This window comes from Stegodyphus dumicola, chromosome 9 (genome assembly GCF_044657685.1).
Source record: "Stegodyphus dumicola isolate Sdum_Otavi_A_Nest chromosome 9, ASM4465768v1".
Lineage (NCBI taxonomy): Eukaryota > Metazoa > Arthropoda > Arachnida > Araneae > Eresidae > Stegodyphus > Stegodyphus dumicola.
In genome coordinates, this window is record NC_140776.1 from 130,192,692 (window position 1) to 130,206,737 (window position 14,046).

General features: G+C 32.3%; 1 protein-coding gene across 1 annotated transcript in view; it reads left to right on the plus strand.

The window, feature by feature from the left end:
* The first annotated feature begins 7,345 nt into the window (after positions 1 to 7,345).
* The window catches only part of LOC118202893 (uncharacterized), an 84,452-nt gene continuing 77,751 nt past the window's right edge, over positions 7,346 to 14,046 (plus strand). The window contains exon 1 of the mRNA XM_085824545.1: positions 7,346 to 7,740. The gene's annotated coding sequence lies outside the window, so the exon portion shown is untranslated. The remainder of the gene's footprint in view (positions 7,741 to 14,046) is intronic.

Genomic DNA, 14,046 nt, shown 5'->3' on the forward strand with positions numbered 1-14,046 from the left:
TTGCATTGATATGTAATTGAAATTAAGTTATCAGTTTGGAACAAATTTTCTGGTGATAATAGATAAGTGATAAGCACTTCCTATAAGGTAAAAACATAACAGTAAATCACAAAAGATATCATGGAAAGGTATTTTATAGTAAAAAAAAAAATCAACCTCGAATTATTCTAATTTGTTTATTAATTAGTCCCTCAAAAAAAGTTGGAAATTATGTCAAATACCCTAAATTTTGAAATTAAATATTTCACACAGGAGTCAAACTTTTTGTATTTTGTTTTTTATAATGACTGTAAAATTTGCCTAAATATAAATATAGTAACCAGAAGTTCATATAAAGAGTGGTATTTCATAATTTTATTAAACTGATCATTTTAAATTGAAAATGCGAAAACATGAATATTTTTATAATTAAAACATTTCTGTAACTGGAAATATATGCATATGATCAATGGTTGTAAAAATAAAGGCCAGGTAAAGACTTTTATGGACACAGTGTATATTTGTAAATTTTTATGCTTATAATTCTAGAGGTTTTAAGAAGTATTAGGTGGCCAACTTGTACAAATCTAAGCATATCTACACTGCTGACCATTAAAATTGCTACTCTAGGGAAAGAAAGCAAAAAGCAGAATCCTATTTATTAAATATATATATACAAGTAGGCAGATAGGCCCTATTTATTGTGTATATGTATAGGTTATATATACAGGTAGGCCCTATTTATTGTGTATATGTAGGAATCTACTTATTGTATATATACTTTCTCTCTCTCTCTCTATATATATATATCATTTAAAAGAAATTGTAAAGCTAACAAGTAATTAGACGTAAGACCTATTTGGTCTTAAAAATTTTTTGCGCATAATGCTGCAAAAAGATATGAAATAATAGTAGTAGGTAGAAACATTGCAGCGATCTTGCTAAAAAGTTACCAGGAGCTGTAGCTCCACTAAATATTTCAACGCTGTATTACTAAAATATGAACTAAAAGAAATTTTTGTCTGAAAAAACTGAAAAAACTGTAAACATGCGAAAAAATTGCCAAAATTAATGTTGGAAGACATGCTAATGCACGAAAAAATTAATCTGACCGTTGTGATATGTGAAAAGTTAACACACATAAAAAATAGATTGACGGAAAAAAAATATATATATGAAAAGTTAATAGATATAGAAAATAGATGGACTAAAAAATGCCAATACATAAAATGCAAAAATTATAATGAAAACATAAATTGCAAAAATACAATAATTACAAAGCGGAAAATGGTAAATTAACCCCCTCATACCCTCAACAGGCTTTTCAAGGGAAAAATGACTGAGTGTCGAACTAGGCTAAATACCATTACGCGTTTCGCCGAAACAGACCATTGAAGCTCTTGTTTAATGCGAAAAAATTTTTATAAAAAACATGAATATTCCCGAATAAATCTTTTTTGGAGCTTCACTGCTCTGTTCCTTTTTCCCGACACGTCCGCTGAAAAACACATTAGGGTGTTAAAAAGTAATTGCAACTCCGAGCAATGTAAAATTAAAATCAGAATAAAATTAATAGATATATATAATCTAGCTAAATTTGTAGTCTTTGGCAAATACTTATGAACTGTGTAGTGAATTATTGCAGAGTTTGCTAACATAAATGAAAGTCCAAAAAAGGGTTAAATTTACTCTTTATTCAACTCAATAATGATTCACAGATGGCCCCTCTCAGGCTTAGAAGAAGCCTCCATTTGGGCTTAAGATAGAAAATAATAAACTAATCTCGTGTTAACTAAACTAAATCTAGCCGAAGCTGCACAGAAATAACTAACAGAGTTGGCCCTTATTTAAAGCTCACCGGTGAATACTAGCATGCATGTAACGATACGACCGAACGTTGTAAAATTAGGCTTAAAGCAACGACGTTATCAGAAGGCAGAACACGCGTAAGTAAGAATTTCTAAGCTGTTCTACTGAAATGACCGAGACTTTTACTTAAATGCTGGTTCTTCCTCATTTGCATAAAAAGCGATCCTGAAAACTCATTCTGGCAGGGAATTGTAGGTGGAAATAAGGAATTAAAGGAAAGCATGTTTAAAAATAAAAATAACTATTAGGAAATTAAATTAAACTCCTACCATATATATACATATACAGGTAGACCTATTTATTGTATATATGTGTAGGTAAGAATCCTATTTATTGTATATATATATTCGGCATACAGAATTCATTACGCACAACTGCCACCTCTGACAGCAACAACTGCTGTAATCCGGTTGGGCATCGAGTTGAACTTGGATGACAGATACAAGTACTTCATTCCGTGCAGTTGCAACTGAATGCCAGAGTTCATCAATCGTAGTTGTTGGTGGGTGTGGCGTGCCAGTCTCTCAGCAACCCATGATGAGATGTACTCAATAGGTGAGAGATCTGCTGAAGAACGTGCTGGCCAAGGCATGAGTCGAACATCCTCTGTATCGAGGAAGGGCAGGACAGCACAAGCAACGTGCCATCGTGCATTACCTTGCTGAAAAGGGGTGTCACATAGGGCTCGAAAGGCCGTATCACATCAGAAATGTAACAATATCTGTTTAACATTACCTATTGTACAAAGAAGAGGTGACCGAGTTGTGTATCGTATGGTACCTCCATACCAGCATGCCTAGTGCTTGTGACGATGACGATGGTGAATGCAAACTGGCAACAATTCGCTCTCCTCCGTGCTTTAACACACGAGTACGTCCATCGTGATACTCTATGTAGAAATACGATATTATTGGAAAAAACGGTTCCATTCCTGTGTCCAGTGCCGTTGTCCGTCGTACAATTGTAGGCACGCCTGTCTCTACTACAGCCTCAAAGAAAGTTACAGTAATGATCGCCGTGCTGACATTGTCACACTGTTTGTGTCGTCGCATTATCCTTGTCTTCCTGCACACAAGCCGAGTTCCTGACTGAGGGCACATGTTGTAGGCTGTACAATCCCGCAAGGGCGAGGGGACATCATGTCTGTCCTCTCGGACATTGAGATAAGGCAAGGCGTTCAATATGGGAACCAATGATTCCACATTTGCTGCAGAGATCCGACCAACACGGAGCAATGTTGCGGAATGATAAACCGCAGTGCCGATAAGCCATGATCCTGCCGCAGTCGAATTCCGACATTGTGTTGGTAGAAGATTGTCTTTCTTTTACAAGGAATAACATGACCCTTGCGTAAACAACCAACATTCAAATGCGATTTCCTAATGAGAAACCCGCTACGCAGTCTTTCCATTTGTGCTCAATATGCTATGGGCATGCGCTGGAATGATAATTATTCGCATATACCAACATGTAAATTTGAGGTTTGGTTGGTGATGCCTTCATGATGTTGCAGTTTTTAATGGCCAACAGTGTATTATTTGTTTAAATTTATAAAAAGCATAAAATGAAATTTCAGTTTTCCAGATATTAGCTGTCCATTTTCAGATAACAGGAGTTGTATGTCACTAAAATGTACTTATGTAACAGTCAATATTAGATTTTATAATTTTAAAAATAACACCATATTATATTCAAGCTGCGCATAGTGTTTAAATATTATATGCATAAGTTAATGTTGTGTTATTTGAAAATAAATTGTTCCATGATATTGGACTTACGCAGAAATTTGTAAGAAGTATACTTTCATAAGTTGCAATTAGTAATTACCAGTAATGAGCATTGATGGAATTAGAGAGCGACCTGGTACAAGTTCAAAAAAAGTTTCATAATGTTTGTTATTGTTACCACCTTGCACTTTTTGAAAATATCACCCGAAGGTTTTTACCTGTAAATTCAGCATATGTCAAAAGTAGAGGTAGCCATCTTATATTTAAAGTATATTTCTTATGCACGGAGTTAGTTAGACCACGGAATAGTTCTTAACCTATTTGTTTTATTAGAACAAGCATTTGAATTTTATTTTTAAATTTAATTTATTTATTGTCAAGATGTTAAGTTAGTTTCATTTTAAAATTATTTATCTCGTGTTTGGTTAAAATTTTGCTTGGAGAAATATGTTTCAAATATTAATTTTCTTTCTGTAGTTTCTATTTTTATTTTTTTAACTACAGGGTTTTATGATGGATTATTATGGATGCTCTTGATTGAATGTACAGTTAATTCAAATTTTGTAGATTTTAATGTCTTTTTTGTGCATGTGAATTCTACAAAGTAAGTAAAATAAAAAAGAAATAACTAGTCTTTGTATAAATGTGTTGTGCTTTTCTTAAAAACAACCATCACCAACTCCGTCGTTATAATGGGATACTATGGTCGGCGATACTCTTGACAAAATTGTCGGTATTGTTTTAATTTAAAATGATACACTGGCTTTTTGCTGTGCCACTGGATACTCAAAAAGAACTGATACAACAAAAAATAACAATGAAAACAATTATCAAAGATAAAAAATAAATATCTGAAAGCTTTCAGATTTTATATTACGCCCAAAAAGGCGTTTTTTTAACGTTTTCTGTGTTACATTTATTTATTAAATATGTTCTTCGCACTTAAATCATAAAATTCAATTCAACAGCAGTATCGCAAAATAATTTTTAAAGGAGCATATCTGTAGAATTTCCCATAGGCAGTCTCTCGCGCTGTGGAGATAAAAACAAAGGAGAGGATAATTCTCCCCCCCCCCTTTCGTACAATGTTGCCATTGCTCGCTTTGAAATCGTTGAGTTTCTTAATCAAAAATTCGTTAAAGTTTTACATAGATAATAAAACAAATTCCAAGCTTTTCCAGAATCCCATATTCTAGTGGAAGACAACTAATTGAAAATTTGATGTCTCATAGGTGCCTTTTTTTTTTTTTTTTTTTTTTTTTTTTTTTCTTTTCCCGCAACGCGAGAAAAATACTTAGATTTATGCAAATTCTTCATTATTTAATTACTTTAAATATAATGCAGGGCTCTAATATTTGGTAGCAATAATTTGAAACGTGAGCCGATATTTATAGTGAACCAACACAAAATGCCAAAGCGAAATTAATAGCCCTTTGGGCTAAAAATTCAAGCTTCGATAGAATGTCGTTTTTATATATAATAGCGGCTTGCGCGGGTAACCGCCTAAAACAGTAATTATTAAAAAAAAGGGAAAATGATTTTACTTGAGTCCAGCTATCGTAATTTCTTAAAAACATTTTTTATTTCTAATTAGATATCTCATGATTCCTTTGTCCTGAAGGAATCTTATTGCAGCCTCTTCATCATTAAATAACTGCAAAATTGTGTAGTCCATCGTACTAAAAAAATGTAAACGAAATACGGCAAGGAAAAAAATAGTGAGATGATATTTCAAACAAAAACTAGAAATTTCGAGCATCAATATATAAAATGTTAATTTCTCGAGCCACGATGTTTGCCGCCTTGTTATAGCATTTTTTTCTTCATTTTTAGCTGAAGCCGCTCTAACGGAATAGTACCATTTATTAAATATCATGTTCTTCGCACTTAAACCATAAAATTCAATTCAACAGCAATATCACAAAATATTCAAAAGAGCATAGCTTTAGAATTTCGGATACACAGTCTCGCGCGCTGGAGATAATTTTTTTTTTCGTACAGTGTTGCCATTCCTCACTTTGAAACTGTTGAGTTTCTTAATCAAGAACTCATAAATGCTTTACAAAATATAAAATAGATTATAAAACTAATTCCAAATTTGGTCTTCCAGATGGCCATATTCATGTGGAGACGTACGCTATTCAAAATTTGATGGCTCTATGTACAGTTTTTTTATCACAATGCGAGAAACATACATACATTTATGCAGATTCATCATAATGTAATTTCTTTAAATGTAATACAGGACTCTAATATTTCGTGGCAACAATTTAAAAAGTGATTTTCCGTTTATAGTGAATCAAGCAAAATGCCAAAACGAAATTAATATTCCTTCTGGGCAAACTTTACACGTTTATTAAAAGAGAGGTGTATTACTAGATGTTATAGTAGTTCCAAATGCAAAATTTAACGCTCTACGGTTGAACGTTTTTGAGGCGAGATACATACCTACGTACAGACATCACGAGAAAGATCCCTTGTGAATCTATTTTAAATCCATTTTGCAATCTGTTTTGGAAAAAAAAGTCCTTTTTTCTCGCTGTGTGTACAGATGTCACGTAAAAAAATCTTTCAAAGGGATTCAGGAACGGACAAAATAGATATTTCCGTTGAAATAATGATACCCCAAATTTATCGCAATAACAATACTTCGTATAAAGAAGTAAAAAAGGGGGAAATACTCTAGTAAATACGGCTTATGTGTTACATGACAGAAATCTATTGTTTTCAAAAAATCTTTCTTATTTTATTTATCCCACAAAGAGGAGCTACGGATTTATCAGAAATCATTTGATATAGATTTAACCTTTCGATCGTTTTGAAATACTCAGCATAAAGTATTTTATTTCCTAATCTGAAATCAGATTTTATTGCCTATAATTTCTCAAAAAAGCCGGATGGAAATTTACAGAAAACAGTTGAGTAGAAATAAATATTTGGAATAATACATTAGAAATGAATATGATTCTTAATGGAATTTTTGATGAAGGTAAGTGATCATAAATTTTTCAGCTGTTTTTCCTGCACCTGAAACTTTTTCTTTCCTGCGTTTAAATCCATTTTTAACTAGTAACGGCAATTAAAGCGGATCGATATTTAGGAATCTTTCGTTGATCACCAAAGCACGCACTCAAAAAAATCAACCTGCTCCCCACCAGCTTCTGAAAAACCTATAACAAGAGTTGAGTGAATAGTGTCATTTCGTGACAGTGTCTTCAAGGGTTGCCACGCAAACATCACACAACTTTTTTCGCCAATACATGTGGTAAGAAAATTCCTTCCAGCAATTTAATTAAAAACGCACATTTGATGAATTGATGAATATATTAACATTATATTAAAATCTCATGTACTTTTAAAATTAATTTATTTTCTATTGTCTGTTCTGCAACCTTTTCCAGTTAAAAAAGGAAAGAGAATATTGCAGAATCTTCCAAAAAATAGAAGTAAATTCTTAAATATCATCATTTTTAGGAAGTAGTCTTATCTTGGAAATGTGAATGTACAAAAGTTAGTTTGCAGATTTAGAGGACTCAATCTTCGATCAGCATCAAAACGCTCCTATTTCTGTACAGCGGATATACAATTCTAGTTGTCTAGTTCAAGTAAAAGCTATGCAAGCCAATGAAATCCATGGCGTTGCATTTATATCGCGCTTATTCAAACTTAGCATAATTAACATTCTATTTCAGTTTACTAATGGATATGCACATTGACCCCCAAAGAAGATGAAAAGTTTATGAATCTTATTATAATTTAGAGCTAGAAATCAGTAAATTAACTTTCAAGTTTTTTCCGGTTGTCGCATTTTACCATTTCGCAAAACGTGCTTATTAATTTTGAAAAAACATCTCTTTTCCGTTACAAAATACTTCCCTTCTTTGGGCGAAATATCGCCAAAATTAGTGGCTTAAAGGCTCAAGCGAAATTAGCCTTTAGATACATCAGAACAGCCGCAGTCTACGTAAATTTCGCGAGCGTATCAGAAATCCATAAACTGTAATAATAAAGCTTTATATTCTAAATTATTGCTTTGTGCGCTTGACCTTGTAAAATGGCAGTGGAAACTACGGATTAAAAATTATTTTGTACTTTTTTTTTTAGAAACAGGTAATCTCAAAAGGAATGCAAATAAATGGCTAATGGGGTCTAATTTGTTAAAGAGGTAAGTAGAATTTTAATTTTAACAAGAAATTGTTCTCCTTAGAAATTAAAAAAAGACCTTCTGTGTTCCTTAATTTATTATGCAGAATTTAAATAAAAATTTAAATAAAAATTATAGAAAGAGGAGGAAGATAATTTGGAATTAAGGTAAAATTCTCCTTTTGATTGATATCCAAGACACAGACACGTGTTTACCTTGAAATGGACACAATTTCTCATAAAATACATTTAAAAAACGCATCAACTCAAAGTTGAATTGTTTCCTAATTTAAAAGTGTAGTAAATATTATTAAAGTTTTAAGAATTTTTCAGTCTGATGCGAGTATAAAGTGCTGAATTCTTAGCTATCTTGTTTGCAGAAATTAATAATAAGTTTTTAATTTTTTACGGGTTGAAACTAATTGATATTTTTGTGCAATAAATATATAAAGAAATACAATGTTAATCATGCTGCCAAATTCTGAAATTTATCATTATTATTGGAATCGAAGTTTTTCAGAAAAGACTATAAAAAATTTATAATATTAATTTTTAAATAATGAAACTGAATTTTATAACCGTACTGCTGATCTACACTGGTCATCAAAATTAAAGGATAATGAGAAATAATATGCTCAATAAGTTAATGTTGCAACCAATGCCCAATGCTGTAATTATTTATGTTAATTAAATGCAACTGAGTATAAAATTGAAATTCAGTGTATACGTTAGCGCTGGAAATGTGCTAAATTTGGTAATTGACAATGTGATCCGTAATGGACGCATATTGGAATTCAGGGTCTGTAATGTTGTTTAAAGCGAATGTGATTCCTGAGAGTGATCACCATTCAACAATTATGGCTGAAAGGCATAATGAAGATCAAAAGTGAAAAAATAATTGGTTTAATCGAAGGAGGTCAAACACAAATGGAGGTCACCCAAGATTTGAATATCTCTCATATCAAGAGTTTGGAGCCGATTTTTAAGCACTGGATCAGTTGGTAGACAGCCTGTCAAGGGTGTCCAAGAACAGCAACTGCATCAGAAGACCGTTTTCTGTCGCTATCGACTCGAAGAAACCACGAAGCGACTACAAAAAGTTTGGTTTTATTGGCCTTCAGTCTGCCACAAAACCTCGAATCAGCCTTTCTACTGCTGCACGAAGGCTTGACGAAGTTGGACTGTATGCGAGAAACCAACCGTTTGTGTTCCATTCACTTTAGCTTCCCAGAGGGGCCTATTTAAACTGGTGCCGTCTTCATGTTCAATGGAGCCAAGACGACTGAGCCCGAGTATTGTTTATTGACGAATCCAGATATAGTCCGAACAGTGATTTTAGACATGTTTTGATCTGGAGAGAAGGAGGAACATTCAACTTGCCTTCCCGTTTCCGTGAAATATCCCGTTTCGGCGACCCCGGTTACATAGTTTGGGAAGAAATCATGACAAATGGCATTATATCTTTCATATGCAAATTCATTTCAAATGGCATGATATCCGAGTTGCATATCTTTCAAGGAGGTTTCGTAACTGCTCGGAGATATTTGGACGAGGTATATTGGAACTCCAAGTTAGACTGTTTAGGGGTGCTGTAGGCCCATAGTTTTTGCTAATGGATGAAAATGTTCGGCCTCATCGAACATATGTGGTGTCAGAATACTTGCAAACAGACGCTTTCACCCAAATGGATTGGTTACCTTAACTCACCCGACTGGAACCCGACTGAGCATGTATGAGAGGCCTTAGGGCGCCGAATCTCACAGCACCAAATTCCTCTTCAGACACTCCAGGAGCTGAAGACTGCACTTTTAGAAGAACGGCGTGCAATTCCACAAGATTTGGTCAACAATTTGTTGAAGTCTATGGAATCAAAATGTGAGGTACAAATACCTGTTCGAGGTGAGTATACACCACATTAAAGAAAATTTTCTTAATTTTTCCATCATTTTCCAATTTCCATAAATTTGGTTTTAATTTATAAACCAAATAATATAACAAAATATAAATTAAAAATTATAATATAATATAATTTTTAATTTATATTTTGTTTTAATTTATAATTTTTATATAATATTTGTATATTTAACTATTATATATTATTTATATATTTAACTGCCAAATATTGTAATTTATGTTAACTAACGCTTTTGTACAAATTTCTATCAATAAGTTTCCGTTAAGTATCAATAACGTTTTATTTCTGTCATTAACCTTTAATTCTGATGACCAGTGTACAAACGATACTGAAAGCTCTTATTCGAAATCAGTTATATCAAGAACTCAAATCATGAAATAAAAATAACACCGTGTTCTAGTTACATAATTACATAATTTAATTCTTTTTATAAATACAAAACTGAGATCTTACAACTGGATACGAGCTGTGAAGAAACTACATAGTAATAAAATGCTAAGAAAAAACTTTCTAAAGAAAACCGCGCAAAAACTGGGAAGGAATAATGATTAGTCGGTTAAATCATTAAACTAAAACACGAGAGGATTATCTACTTTAAAAAGGAATCTTTCTTGGATAACGTTTTAACAATACAGTCCACGTGACAAAAAAGGAAAAATATACGATCTCGAACGTGCGATATATTGAAACTCTTCAAGTTTTGAAAATTATTGTGAAACTTCGAAGAATGTAATTTGTATTTGTTCACTATAAACTAACTGAAATAAAATACACACACACACACACACAAAAAAAAAAAAAAAAAAAAAAAAAAAAAAATCGTTTCAACATTAAAATTTAAAATAATAATAATAAAATCTGAAAAAGTTCACATTTTAACGTTCGCCCAAAAGGACTCTTTTAAAGTTTAGTATAATTTATCAGTAGAGATTATTAATAGCCCAGGTAGAATAGGAAAACTTTTGCAGGGTATCCTTTTACAGGATACCAGATTTAGACTTACATGGGAACGTTAAATACTGGTATCTTCTGTATATTCCAAAAGTTGAAAATATATGTAATGTAATTCTATAAAAGTATTTAATGTTTTAGATGTATCATGAATTAAATGTATTTTCATTTAAATAAATCTGATAAAAAAATAATATTTTTAGGAACTGCATCTATTGCTTTTATCAGTAGAAGACAGATAAAATATGAAAGACTAATATTTTAGGTTTTCCTAAGTGGCAGCAGCCTTAAATGAAAAGTGAAACAACGCATTTACAGTGGACCACCCAGAAATCGCGTTTCGAGACTAATAGCTCGTTTGGGCTAAAGAAAAGAAAAAATATCTGAAAGGAATCAGAAAACTCTGACTCGCATCAGAAGACGCACCATAGAGTTTGTTAAAGTGTTTTATCCTTCGCTGATCTCGCAGTTTAGTAACCTGCTTTTACACTCACTCTTCTTAACACATTTTTTAAAACTTTTTAACTGTATTATTAAACATCGCTTTCCTCGCACTTATACCACATAAAGTTCAACAGTAAAATTACGTTTAAAGTTTTAAAGCAGCATACTTTTAGAATTCCAGATACAATGTTAAGTGTTGACATCCATTTTACGTATAGTAGTATTCCATACGTATTAGGCTTATTAGGAATTCCATACGTATTACCCTTACGTTTGGAACAGAAAACACGAAGACTGCTGGGATTCGAATTCTGGATCCGATGCTTGGCGGACGGGCTCTCAGTTACACCACGAGATCACGTACAGAAAAGAAGGCGAAAATTCTTATCATGTTCTCTCTCATTTAAAGGGTAGCTAAGGGGAGGGGAATAAGACCCAGTCATTCAAAGGCAGGAAGGACGAATTATAGTCAACACCCTATGTAGAGCAACAAAAACTTTTTACAAAGCAAGAAGTTTGAGATTATTGGCTGTGCCTTCTTCAAGATACTAATCATTGATCTTTCAGTTGTTAGCCGAACATGCTAGCAGTTAGATCGGGGTACGATCGGAGCTATAATTCCTTACATTCTACCCTCTTACACAATGCTTGGAGATAGAGAAAGAGACCATGTGAGTTAAGCATATTATAGTCGAAAGCCACTATATTTGGTTTTTGAAACAAGAAATGTGAGAAAAACTGCTTTGCTTCTGCTGGAATTAAAATTCTGAATCCTCCGATGCTAATCGGACATGCTGCCAGTTACACCAAGAAAACACGCAACGCATGAAAAGTTCTTTACAAATTTAACTGAATTTTTAAAAAAAAAAAAAAAAATTGTCATTCAAAAGTCGCATTACAGTAGGATCGTACAAAACCAAAATTTCATCTCTAAAACGTAAGTAAAATACTTTTAAATGCTGGACCACTTCTGGGATTAGAAACAAGAACAAAATACTTTTAAGAAGTCTTTAATTAATTTCTAGATTTTTCACCGAGTAGAAAGAGCTCAGTATGTCTTTCCTCGGTACGTTCCTTATGAAATGCTGTTGCGTGTAGAAAGATTGTAGAAATTATAGAAAAGATAGATATAGAAAGTAGATTATAGAAACGCCTGTCTCTGACAGCTAGCTTATTGGTCGTTTAAAAAGAAACTGTCACTTACTATTGACAAAAACAAATGTATGACATCATTTAATCCATCAGCACACTGTCCTCCTCTTGTCTAAGTGCATTGTACGTCGCAGGATATCAAGCATGGCTAATAACGATTTGGATATTTCACTCATCAGTAAAGTAAAGTTACCAAATTAATTTATTTGATAGGAATGGATTATAAATTGCAAAAATCAGGGCGCATTCGTTAGTATTTATTGGGTATATGAATTTCATTCCAGCTTTAGCAGAAGATGGGTAATTAATTCATAAAAAACTATTATGGACTTCAAGTAAAATACCATTTCTGGTTGCCCATTAAAAAACTGTTTTGGGCTTATCCAAAAATCGAATCAACTCTTTATATATAAATATCAAAGAGCTTAAATACGGAAAAGGGAAATTTTTGGAAGTTACCTTATAAGATTATTCGTGGACGAAAAAATTGCCACACACATTCACACATATTACTGTAAAAATAGCTAAAACGTGTTTTGGGGGTGGATCTCAGGTCGTGATTATTCGCTTAAAACTCGCTATCGAAATTTTAATTAACATTGCTTCTTTTACCTATGTATATAGGTTGCTGAGAGGTAAGAAACGAATTTTAATTGACTATAATTGTACCCACTGGAGAGCTTTGTTCTTATTATTGATGGCACAATTACGTTGGAGATGCCATTTCGAACATAACAGAGCTAGTTTTTTTTTTTTTTTTTTTTAGTCCAAAGGGATTTGAGTCCCGAAGGACTATTACTTTCGTTTTGGCATTTTGCGTCGGACTCATAAATGTCGGTTCACTTTTCAAACTGTTGCCACAAAATGTTAGAGTCCTGCATTATATTTGAAGAAATTAAATAATGAAAAATCTGCATAAATGTATGTATATTTCTCGTATTGTGATAAAACAACGGTACATAGAACAATCGAATTTTGAATGACGTAATCCTACTACGAATATGGGTATCTGGAATCCCAAATTTGAAATTTGGAATTTGTTTTATTAACGATTTCATATTTTGTAAAACTTTAACGAATTTTCGAGTAACAAACTCAACTATTTAAAAGCGAGCAATGGCAACACTCTACGGGAAAAAAAAATAAATAAATAAAATAAAATAAAAAAATAAAAAAAAAAAAAAACTTTTTATCTCCAGCGCGTCAAACTGTGTATCGGAAATTCTAAAGATATGCTCATTTTAAAATTATTTCGCAACACTGCTATTGAACTAAATTTTATGGTTTAAGTGCAAAGAACATGATATTTAATAAATAAAAATCGCCACACTAAACTTAAAAAAAAAAAAAAAAAAAAAAAAAAAAAAAAAACACGCCCCTTTGGACGTAATTTAAAATCTGAAATATTTCAGGTTTTTTTTTTTTTTTTTTTTTTTTTTTTTTTAGTCCAAAGGGATTTGAGTCCCGAAGGACTATTACTTTCGTTTTGGCATTTTGCGTCGGACTCATAAATGTCGGTTCACTTTTCAAACTGTTGCCACAAAATGTTAGAGTCCTGCATTATATTTGAAGAAATTAAATAATGAAAAATCTGCATAAATGTATGTATATTTCTCGTATTGTGATAAAACAACGGTACATAGAACAATCGAATTTTGAATGACGTAATCCTACTACGAATATGGGTATCTGGAATCCCAAATTTGAAATTTGGAATTTGTTTTATTAACGATTTCATATTTTGTAAAACTTTAACGAATTTTCGAGTAACAAACTCAACTATTTAAAAGCGAGCAATGGCAACACTCTACGGGAAAAAAAAATAAATAAATAAAATAAAATAAAAAAATAAAAAAAAAAAAAACT